At 34.3% G+C, this 12,290-nt stretch overlaps 1 non-coding gene across 1 annotated transcript; it reads left to right on the top strand.

Moving 5' to 3' along the window:
- Positions 1–11,702: 11,702 nt before the first annotated feature.
- Positions 11,703–11,809, top strand: LOC128032736 (small nucleolar RNA R71). Its single transcript, XR_008189029.1, has one exon. It is a non-coding gene; the product is annotated as a small nucleolar RNA R71 (small nucleolar RNA).
- Positions 11,810–12,290: the final 481 nt, after the last annotated feature.

Below are 12,290 nucleotides of genomic sequence, written 5' to 3'. Positions count from 1 at the left end.
AATATTTAATTAAATATTTACGATGTTAGTTGGGTAGCTAATTAATTTTTGGATTAGTGAATTTTGTGAAATTAGAAGTTATTAAGGTACAAGGACTAAATCGCGTAAGGGATAAAAGTTGAATTATAAATTAAAATAAACTAAAGGGCTAAAATAACAATTAAACCATTTAATAAATGGTTGTGTATAGGTGGCCGAATATGGCTAAGTAAAATGCATGTATATATGTTATATATATGTGTTAACGTTAATGTATATATATTATAATAATTAAAATTAAAGTTATAATAAAAGAAAAGAAAGTGGAGACATGCAAATTAAACAAAAGAAAGAAAGAAAAAGGAGAAGAGAACGTACGGCACTAGGGATTTGGAAGTTCAAGCTCAAATTTGTTAGTGTAATTTAGTTCCTACACTTGTAATTTTTATGTTTTTAGAATTTTGGTACTTAGGGTTACCCGATCCATATTGTAATTTTTAGTATTGTTCAAGATTTTAGATGTTGACATTGTTAAATAGTTTAAATATTAAAGATTAAATAGATAGAGTTTTAAGTTAGAAATGGAAAAGGACTAAATTGTGGAATTAATTGTTGATTTTGAGCAATAGTGACTAAATTGTGAAAAATTCAAAACTAAGGGGTCAAATTGGAAAATAGGAAGCTAAATGTGGCTTAGAGAGAAATTAGTATAAAAATATGAAGTTAATTGTGACATTTAAAATTAGTCTCGGTTTAGGGACTAAATTGAAGAATAAGTAAAATATAGTGTGAAAATTAAAATTTAATGTGAAGTCGAAATGTGTAATATTAATGTGATTTAATTGTTTATTCTGTAGCTAAAGTCGTACCGGAATCCTCGAGTAAAAAGGGGAAGGATAAAATCGACGTCGAAAAGCTCGGAAATCACAGATTGTGTTTCTATAATCCGAATTAAATAGTAGATTATTGCATATATAATTGTTTGCATATGGTAAGCTTTGGAGGTGAGTACTTTAGTACTTAGGAATTTAATTAAATTCATAATTGAAATGAAATAAAATGATTGATTTTGTATATTGTGAAATATATTGATTATGAGTATATGTGTATTGAGAAAAATGTGATTATTATCAAATTGAATATATGGTTATATGTGATGATATATATTCATGAATTTGAGATATTGGTTGTATTGAAAAGTGAAATGAATCCCTATTAACTGTATCCGGCTAAGTCGGATATAGATTGCATCCATAGGATAGGAAGGGTTCGGTGATTATTTCGACCTCGAGTCGAGGCACTGGGTTCCAATTTGCTTTGATTTAACCGATGAGACATTGGGTGTCAATTTGTATAGTGCTGGACGCAGTTATTACTGGGTGCCAAACTGGTGTGTTGGTTGGACCCGCGTACTGTTCGAGTACGTGTCGTATTAATAGGGGAAAGTAAAATTATAATTTATGTAATTAATATTGGAATGGCAAAGAGGAGAAATGAATCATGCCATTGCATGAGATGATGTATTCAAATGTTAAATGAAATGCCATTTATATATACTTATATATTTAAACATGTGAAAATCTTAGTAGATGTGAATAAGGAATGAGCAAAAATTATACTATTGAATTGAAACACATGAACATAGCTTACTTGTTGCATTTTACATTTTAAATACTTATACCAAGTTTATGTTATTCAGATTATAGAAATACTGTAACGCTCGGGTTTGTGCAAGTGTACACAGTCATTATCAAGTAATAAGTAAGTATCGAGTTATCGTCTCCATAGAGATTGTGCTTGTGCTAAGCCACTTAACTTGTAAAATTATATTAACAATTTGAAAAAAAAGAAAAAACAATATAATTGAGAAGTGGTGTCTAAATTAAATTAAATGCAATGATCCTTAATGCAAGTTTTCCTAAGTATGCAAACTATATGAATGAAGTAGATTTTAGCAAAATTAAACACAATTTGCAACAATTATAACATAAATAAACTAGGACAATTACTTTAATTGAACTCAATTTATTATTATAATATTCTGAAAAATATTCCTTGGCAACTCGATCTTTCATGAGTTTGGAAACCAAATTAGGTCCTTCCAGAATCCTTTACTTAGTAAATACGCATTTTACTGATCCTTATTTACTAAGGGTTTCTTAGTATTCGTGTGAGGTAACAGAGACATGTTAGGTTTGAAACAATTTAATCACACAAATCTAAAAACTATGCAGATAACAAATCCTGGTTAGGGTTGTTATGCAACCTACAATTTCATTGGGTTAGGATCTAAATTGAGCATGCACATTTGAATTACGCGTCCATTAGCTGTCGTCTGGTTAGGATTGCTCAACTAATTCAGGTGCATTTCAATCACGTATGAACGAAATACAACCGTGATTTTAATTGAAAACATGATAGATTGAGGCACAAACATTATAAACATGAATCAAATAAATATTATTTAATTAAAATAATCATCCTAGCTCAAATAAAATTAAGCTATCATTGTTGTAAACAAGAACAAAGAACTCATAGCAAATATTTTGAAATTAAATTAAAGAAGAGAAAGATTAAACCCAATTCAGAGTGGCTGTCACCAAGATTCTGACTGACGAGGCTCCTTCGCTCCTTTGCTTTGCTCCTTTGCTGATGGCTCTCCAAGGTGGCCAACCAAGGGCTCTTTAAGAGGCTAATTTGCTGAAATCTTTTACGCAAGTATGGTGATAGGCGTGAGAGCTAAGAGAGTTGAGAGAATTGAGAGAGGAGAGAATGATGAGAAGCGAGGGATGATGGACGAATGAATGAGAGGGTCTTATTTTTAGGTGAGGAGAGGGGGATAGTTTAATAAAAAAGCGGTGTTTATCCTTTGAAAAATCTCCCATGGTTGGTCGGCCATACATCAAGCAAATCAAGCAGATTTTTCCTTGATTTTTGGTCAGTTCGGATGCCACAACAATTCAGGACTGAGACTCGGTCAAGTGCAAATCTTCAGGTAAATCTCTAATTTCTTCAATTCTTTGAGGACCTTGTATAATTAAACAAAAAGTTGGTTTATAATCAGCCATGTGTAGCCGAAAATTGGGTTGACTTGGTCCCCACTTGGACGGTTTTGCAATTAGAAGAAAATCCTTAGACTTGTCAAAAATAGCAGATAGTTTAGAGGACCAATAAATTAATTTAACCACTTTAATTAATCAATTTACTTAATTAATTAAACCCAATTGTTATTAATGAATTATTAAAATGAATTATTAAAATATAAAATTATATTTTATTATTTAATTTAATCATGCATGACCCATTTCATAGCTTAAAAAAATAATATGCTTAAATTAATATAAAATAAGTCATTTTATGCATGAAAACTATATAATAAAACATAAAATCACATTTTAATAATTTCTATGTCCTAATTTCATATTTTCACATATTTCATTAATTTATTTAACAATTAATTGGTTTTAACAACAATTTTAAGTAAAAAAGGTGATGAATTATATAGGAAAAATCCTATATATTTTTCCGTTTACACACCCCCAAACTTAAATCATTGCTCGTCCCGAGTAATGTTCATACGCAACTCAAGGTCTTGCTAAGGCAAATTTTGCTATCAGTGTAAATAGCATCAATCTTCATCTCATAATCATTAATCAATAAATTCATGCTCATAGATCTTCTTTATTAACAAGTAACTCGTATACAAACATTTTAAAAGTTTTATTCTAAGTTTCTAGATATGCCAACGTGAATCATAGTTTGCATGTATGTCATAGCCATAGATAATATTCTTCGTTCAACACAATTTCTCATCAATCAAGCAAAACAATCATATTTATGATCTTCATATGTTGAACTTCGTACTTCATCTCCACTAATGTAGGTGACATAATCATCAAATCAATAGGTCTTTTATAAGGTTGTAATGGGGCTAGGTTAAAGGTAGGGATTTTAAGAGATGAGACATTTCGGTTTCAAAAATCTTAACCTTTAACTTTGTCTTGGATTTCTCAAAATTCAACCTTTTTCTTCAAGTGAACCTTTGGAACACCGCCAAACTTATTTTGAACTCAAGCTTATACATTTTTCCTTTTTGAAGACAAAGCGAACTTTTCTTCGCTTTTTTTTTTTTAACATGAGCACATACATCTTTATGAAAAATTTCCTCAAATGTTGATTCCCAAGACATTTAAGTTAAGATAGGTGCACAAAATTAGGATAATTTTTTAAAAAGATGGTAATTGGCTTATAATGTAGGTTCATTGCAAACACAACCCTTAAAGCTCAAAATTATGATTTCAAGGGTCTAATATAGTAAGGTGGGCTTGAAAAGACTCAAACGATCCTAAGAAAAATGGTGCCTATATCATTTCAGATGTTTTGTCCCCTAGGATTTCGTCTAAAGAAAGTTACTAAGTCAATTCTAAAAATATAAACCTTCATGCATGCCTGGTCTCAAGAGAAACTAAGTTTTCATGGCAAACATTACCTAAGACTAAGATCATAAAAACATTCCATTCTTCATGATAACATAGAATCACTTAGATAAAATCGTTATCATACTTGCATACAAGCTATCTTATTAAAAAGAATTTCTCTAATCATTCATTTATTAAAACATTCTTATGAAAGAAACGATCGAAAATACTTGAAAATTTTAAAATTTGAGCAATTTATTTGCCTTACCCCCTTAAGAAGAAGCAATGTCCTTATTGCAAGAACAAAGAAATGAATGAAAACTGAACACCAGGTAGGGTTGTAAAGAAAGAGGGGTGAGTCATTAAGACTACTTAAATACCAAGCCTTTCTTAATAACCCAATCCTAGACATGTTCATTCCCATTGCCACATCACTTAGTCTTTTTCTTTCTAAAGAAGTATTTATTCATGCTTGCTATGTTTTATTTTGAAAAGATTAAATCCTAATTAATAAAGAAATAAATTCCTAAAGACCTAAAAAACAATTAAATAAATAACAAGACAAGAATTCCTCCTTTTATTTTTTTGACTCATTCCCCTTGTCTTCTTTAGTCCCATCTCCGCTTGCATCGTCAATATCTTCCGTCCATGGCTCAAAGATAGTATCTGGGAACTCAGGAACAAAAGTGTTAGAGATATTCTTAAAAGTATTTCGAATTGAATCATCCCTAATTTTTGCATATTTACAATAAGGTTGTTGTTGATTGTGGATGAACTTGCACATATCCATCAAAATTGACAGCTCCAATTTCTTTGAAGTACTTGCAGGAGTCGACATTGGAGTCATAAATTCTAGTTCAAAACTTAGCTTGATTGGTTCTTCTTCTAGCTCAACCCTTGGTTCAGATTTTGTTAGCTCTTTCAGCCGGTTGAGGACTATTTGGTTCCTTATCAGATTCTTCTTCTTCAGTGTCTGTAACTGAATCAGCTTCAGTTTCAGTTTTATTTCTTGACTCTTCGGTTTCTGGCTCTATTGGTTCCTCTTCCTCGCCTTGGTTCAAATCATGCACTCTCTCTACTAACCTTTCAAGATCATGACTTGTAATGCACCCTTGAGTGTACTGCCCCTTCAAATTTGCTTGTGTTTTAACACGGGCCCTTAAGCAAAGTGAAGTAATTAATGATGGGAAATAAGCACTTCTTGTCTTTTTTTTAGTACAATCGTGAATTTTCTTGAGGATAATTTCCCCAACATTAATGGCCTTTTCTGTCAAAATTGCATATAACAAAAACATTCGTTCCATCGAGATGGTGGAACTATGTGAAATAGGTATAAAACTGTAGCGAACAAAATAGAACCATACCTTCGCTACTGGTTTTAAGTATTCTCTTCGAAAAGAATGGCTTCCATACTTTCTTATAATCCATTGGGATCTCGGATTTGTCACAATATCAAGCACTTGTTGAAGAAAATCTCAGTTGATATTGTTCATCATTGGGTAGTACTCATCTTCCTCAACATCAGGTAAATTAAGCAAATCATTGATGGATTTAGAAGTAAGAGGTACCTTTTTCTTTCGAACGATGACTTCAGTAGCCTCTTGTGTAGTCAAACTAGGATAGAATTCTCTAACTAGTTCATCATCAGAAAGTGAACAAACATTGCAAAATCGTTCCCACTTAAGAGCATTGATTATCTTTCTAATTGGCACAAGAACAACCATCACATCATTTCTCTTTAGGTTAAAACCTTTTTCCGGCATCATAGGTTGATGCTTGAAGATTGAATCAAATTGCTCTTTCACTTCTTCATTGATTAAAACAGTTTTTGACGATCTAGTTCTCTTGCGAGACATGGTATTTTTCAAAAAATTCGGCAAAGTTTCTACTTGCAGAAGCAGAAGAGAAATCGAAAAAAGAGGGTGGAACTTGCTTCGACAAACCTTGCGACGACGAAGGAGTTGCAGCGACAGCACTAAGTAGTTTCGGCAAAAGAAAAAGAAGAGGCTAGGATTTCTTTTGGGATTCGAGGCTTCCGGCACAAAAAGAGAGATTTTAAGAAGTTTTAGGGTGTAAGTATATTGCTTTGAGAGATATGAAAATTAGCAAAGATTTAGCTACATTAAAGTTACTTGGGCGACAAGTAATGGGTGTGACGGCAAGGGTAACTTTTTTTCCACCTTTTTGCTGACTTGGGCCACAAACTCAGACTGTATCTTAAAAGAAAAACTGATTAGTACTTGGGCCAAACTTGACCCCCTTTATTAACATAAAAATTTGAAATTAGACAAAATAAATTAAACTAGGAAAAACATTTTAAAACTTAATTAGAAAATTTCTTCTTAACAAATTACATTAAATTAATTCCCAAGAAAGGTTGGAGGGGTCACAATGGTCCCGCTTAAGTTCCAATCTCCTTAGACAGAATTAATTAAATGTACTTAATTAAGAAAATAAATTTTAATTATTTATTTATTTTCAAGACAATTTTATGAAAAATCAAAAGTCTGTTAATTTGAATGAGGATTCAACTCGCTCAACTTCACCATTCCAGTAGTGTTTGAGACGTTGACCATTGACTTTAAACGTACCTCCATAATTATCGTACAATTCAATAGCTCTATAAGGATAAAGTCAGCGGATGGTATAAGGTCATTTCCATCGGGATTTTAGTTTCCCAAGAAATAACTTTAGCCTTGAATTAAACAACAACACCTTCTGACCTTCTTTAAACTCGTGAGGTTGTATATGACTATCATGCCATCTCTTTGGTATTTCTTTACACATTTTGGCATTCTCATAGGAAAAAAACCTCAGCTCTTCCAACTCATCAAGTTGTAACATCCTTCTCTCACCGACTTGCTTAATATCAAAGTTCAACTGCTTCCAAGCCCAGTGAGCTTTATTCTCCAATTCTAATGGCAAATGACATGCCTTTCCAAAGACTAACCGATAAAGAGTCATTCCTAGCGGAGTCTTAAATGTTGTTTGACAGGCCCATAATGCATCATCGAGCCTTCGAGACCAATCTTTTCTGTTAGGGTGTACTACCTTTTCAATGATACTTTTGATTTCACGGTTCACTCTTTCAACTTGTCCATTAGACTGGGGGTGATAGGCTGTAGTGTGCTTCACATCATATTTTTCAAGCAACCACTTAAGCCATTTGTTTACAAAGTGAGAACCTTCATCACTAATAATAGCTTTTGGTGTCCCAAATCGTGTAAACACATGTTTATGTAAGAATCGCATGACTACCTTAGCATCATTTGTAGGGTATGCTTCAGCTTCAACCCACTTGGATACATAGTCCACAACAACTAAAATGTATTTGTTCCTATATGAAGAAGGAAACGGGCTTAAGAAGTCAATGCCCCATACGTCAAATAATTCAATCTCCAAAATGTTTGTCAAGGGCATCTCATTCCTCCTTGATATATTTCCAGTCCTTTGGCATTTATCACAGTTCTTCTCATAAGCATAAACATCTTTAAATAGTGTAGGCCAAAAGAAACCTGCTTACAAAATCTTTGCTGTAGTACGTGAACCACCAAATTGTCCCCCACTTGGAGATGAATGGAAATGATATAAGATCTCGACAATCTCACTTTCAGCTACACACTTTCGGACTTTATTATCTGCACACTATTTAAACAAAAACGGATCCTCCCAAAAATAATACCGACTATACTGAAGGAATTTCTTCCTTTGCTGGTATGTCATTTCTCGAGGGATTATTCCACATGCAAGATAATTGACAAAATCAGCAAACCAGGGTATTTCTTGAATGTGACTTTCCTCAAATAAGTCATCATCTAGAAAATTCTCATTGATAGGCACGCCAGACTAGGTTACCTCATCTTCCTCCAATCTTGACAAATGATCTGCTACTTGATTTTCAACACCTTTTTTGTCTTGGATCTCAAGGTCAAATTCTTAGAGTACAAGTATCCAACGAATTAGCCTTGGTTTTGCATATTTCTTCGTGAGCAAGTATTTAATGGCCGCATGGTCAGTAAATACTGTAACTTTGGTACCTATAAGATATGAACGGAGTTTGTCAAAAGCAAAAACTATAGCAAATAGTTCCTTTTCAGTTACCGTATAATTGAGTTGGGCTCCTGTCAAAGTTCTACTTGCATAGTAAATGGGGTGGAATACTTTATTTCTTCTTTGACCCATCACAGCTCCAACAGCATAATCACTTCCATTGCACATCAACTCAAAAGGTGATTTCTAATCAGGTGTAACGATTATTGAGGCTAAAATTAAGCGTTTCTTTAAATCTCAAAAGCTTATAAACATGCGTTGTTGAAATTGAACACTGTATCTTTCTCTAACAATAAACACAGCGACTTAGAAATTTTCAAGAAATCCTTGATAAACCTTTGGTAAAAACCGTCATGGCCTAACAAACTTCTGACTCCTTTCACATTAATTGGGGCCAATAATCTTTCAATTACGTCCACGTTTGCTTTATCGACTTCAATTCTTTTTTTTGAGATCTTATGACCTAAGACAATCACTACCTTGACCATGAAATGACATTTTTCCCAATTAAGGACAAGATTCGTCTCTTCGCATCTCTTCAGTACCTTACCCAAATTACTCAAACAGATATCATAAGTGTTACCAAAAACAGAAAAATCATCCATGAAAACCTCGATGAAATTTTTGACCATATCAATTAATATTGCCATCATGCATCGTTGAAAAGTTGCAGGTGCATTGCATAAACCAAAAGGCATTCGCCTAAAAGCAAAAGTACCATACGGATAAGTAAAGGTTGTTTTATGTTGGTCCTCCAAGGCTACAACTATTTGGTTATATCCCGAATAGCCATCTAAAAAGTAATAAAATTCGTTACCTGTCAGTCGATCTAACATCTGATCCATAAAAGGAAACAGAAAATGGTCCTTCCGAGTGGCTTTGTTCAGCTTTCTGTAATCAATACAGATTCTCCAACTGGTAACAGTTCTTGTTGGAATTAACTCGTTACGCTTACTTTCAACAATCGTGATTACACATTTCTTCAGCACACACCACACTGGACTTACACACGAACTATTTGAAATAGGATAGATGATTCCTACATCTAACCATTTTATCACTTCCTTTCCCACAACATCTTTCATAATAGGATTAAGCCTCCTTTGCCCATCAATTCGAGCTCTTTCACCTTCTTCAAAAATAATTTTGTGCATGCAAAATGAAGGGCTTATTCCTCGAATATCAGCTATGGTCCAACCAATAGCTTTCTCAAATTTCTTTAGAACAGTAACTAGTTGCTCCTTTTGATCTTTCGTCATTTTTCCTGAAATAATCACAGGCAAAGTAGAATAATCACCTAAACACACGTATTTCAAATGAGAAGGAAGTACCTTTAGTTCGAGTTTAGGCGGTTTTTCAATTGACAACTTGGGTTGCACAAATTCTCTGACTTCCAACTCCAACATTTCAAACCGTGTAGATTGAATATAATTTCTCGGATTAGCTTCCATCAAAGCCATATTTTCTTCACCTTCTTCATCCTCCAAAGGGTCAAGATCTAAAGCTTTCTCCAATGGATCTTCTTCAAAATTACTTTCCAAAGAAACCAAGGTCTCTATCTCTTCCATAACTAAACACTCCTCTGTCGCGTCGGCAAATTTTATTGCTTTAAGAATGTTAAAAGTTACCTAATCGTCTTGAACTCACATGGTGAGTTCACCTTTCTGCACATCAATTAACGTTCTTCCCATGGCTAGTAAAAGTCTCCCAAGGATAATTGATACTTCCTTATCTACTTCAAAATCTAAAATAATGAAATCAGTAGGAAAAATAAATTTATCAACTCTTACCAAAACATCCTCGATCATTCCTTCGGGATATGCTAAAGATTGATCCGCTAGCTGAGGCATCACAGTTATAGGTCTTACTTCACCTATCCCTAACATCTTGAAAATAGACTTAGGCATTAAGTTGATACTCACTCTTAAGTCACGCAAAGCTTTACCACAGTAAGATTCACTAATGTTACAGGGTATAGTAAAGTTTCCTGGGTCTTTTAATTTCGGTGGCTGTTTGATCTGCAAGAATGCACTGCACTCCTTTGTCAAAGCAACAGTCTCATACTCATTCAGTCGTTTCTTCTTGGACAGTATATCCTTCATAAACTTCACATAATTCTGCATTTATTCTAAAGCCTCCACCAACGGAATATTGATGTGTAACTACTTCAAAACATCTAAAAACTTCTTGAATTGCACCTCATGTTTCTGCTTATGTTGCTATAATCTTTGCGGATATGGAGGTGATGGAACTTTCGGTTGAACCGAATAACTTTTTTGAGTAGGTAAATCTGTATCCAAAGAAGATGTCAAAATATCTGAATTCTTTAAGTCAGGGTTTACCATTTTAGACTTTGCAGATTCTGATTCCTTTGGTGTAGGAACTTCAACAGCTGGTTGATTTCCCTCCTTTTTAACACGCTCATCTTCGAAATCAATCGATCGAGGTTCCAGAGTCTTTCCACTTCGCAATGCCACTGCCTTGATATGTTCTTTACCCAAATTTCTTGGATTCTCAGTATTGCTCGGCAAGATTCCTTGCGGTCTATTACAAAGCTCCGTAGCTGACTGACCCATTTAGTTTTCCAAATTTTTCAGTGTTACTGCTTGGCTTTGGATCAAAGCGTCATTATTTGCCATGTACGCTTTCAACAAGTTCTCCAAACTGTTTGATGCCTCAGCTTGAGGTGGCTTTGGAGCTTGCTGATTAAACCCTTCAGATTGGTTTGGTCTTTGTTGCAATGAGTTGTTGTTTGGTCCATTTCCTTGGTTGCTCCAAGAAAAGTTAGTATGATTATGCCATGAAGGATTGTAGAAGTTGGACTGGAGTCCTTGTCCACTCTTATTTTGATATTGGTTCCCCACATAGTAAACTGACTCGGGATTTGGTGGACAATTCTCAAAATAATGACTTTCCCTACAGTACACAAAGGAAACTACTTCAAACAAACTTGGTGGTTGAGCTTCAAAATTATTAGTACTATTAGCGGTTAACTGTTTTAACATAGAGGAAATAGACGATACCTGAGCTGATAATGAAGTGAAAGAGTCAACTTCATTAACTCCGGCTACACGTCCTCTTGAAGTTGTTCGATTTGTTGGCCATTGATAGTTATTACTCGTGATCCTTCCGATGATCTCATAAGCCTCATTATAAGACTTAGACAAAATTGCACCATTCAAGAAAGCATCTACCACCAATCTTATATGTGCATTGAGACCATTATAGCATGTCTCCAACTGGATGCAATGTGGCATCCCATGATGAGGACACTTACGAAGTAACTCCTTGAATTGCTCCTAAGCCTCATACAAAGACTCGTCATCCAATTTTTGGAAAGTTGTGATCTTGTTCCTCAACTTAGCATTTTTGCTAGGTGGGAAATACTTGGTGGCAATGAATTGAGCCATGCTCATGCTCGATCTCGCAACGAGTATGAAAACAACTTCAACCTCAGTGCGTCTTCAGTCACACCGACTATCTTAAATGAATCACTCACCTCCACAAACAATCGAAGGTGGAGATGTGGATTTTCCGTGGGCATACCACTAAATTGGCCCACCATTTGTAGCATTTTAAACATCACTGGTTTCAATTCAAACTGGGTTGCCTCAATATCTAGCCTTCTAATTCTTGGGTTTAACTCACTGAAAAGTGGCACAGTATATTATCTGATGCATCGATCCCTATCATCGGCAATGAGTATGGGATTTCATACATAATCGGCTTCATTACCTTGGACTTGATTCTGATTTCCAAGGTCCATCTCGACTTGTCTTTGAGCTGTTCGTTCACCTCTTCTTTGTCTGAAAGTTCGGTCAATTTCAGGGTCTATAAGGAGTA

The sequence above is a fragment of the Gossypium raimondii genome, chromosome 1 (assembly GCF_025698545.1).
Source record: "Gossypium raimondii isolate GPD5lz chromosome 1, ASM2569854v1, whole genome shotgun sequence".
Taxonomy (NCBI): domain Eukaryota; kingdom Viridiplantae; phylum Streptophyta; class Magnoliopsida; order Malvales; family Malvaceae; genus Gossypium; species Gossypium raimondii.
Note: the sequence above shows the minus strand (reverse complement) of the source record. Positions and strands in the feature narration are given on the sequence as shown.